This window comes from Cariama cristata, unplaced genomic scaffold (assembly GCF_000690535.1).
Source record: "Cariama cristata isolate BGI_N322 unplaced genomic scaffold, ASM69053v1 scaffold21154, whole genome shotgun sequence".
NCBI lineage: Eukaryota > Metazoa > Chordata > Aves > Cariamiformes > Cariamidae > Cariama > Cariama cristata.
In genome coordinates, this window is record NW_009614934.1 from 5847 (window position 1) to 6050 (window position 204).

A 204-nucleotide genomic window follows, 5' to 3' on the forward strand; every position below is an offset into this window, starting at 1 on the left:
GGTGAGTCAAGAGCAGTTGGGCGACCGGTCCGCACGGCAGCGGGACGAGCGTGGCCCGTGGGTGTCTCCCCGGCCCCGGAGGTGATTACCGCTTTGATGTCCCAAAGGAAACGCCGTCGGGTTCCTGGGCGAAGGGGAAACGCCCGCTCCTCCGATCGCCAGGACTATCCCCGGACACGGTGGAGGGGGGCGTGGGGGGGGGGG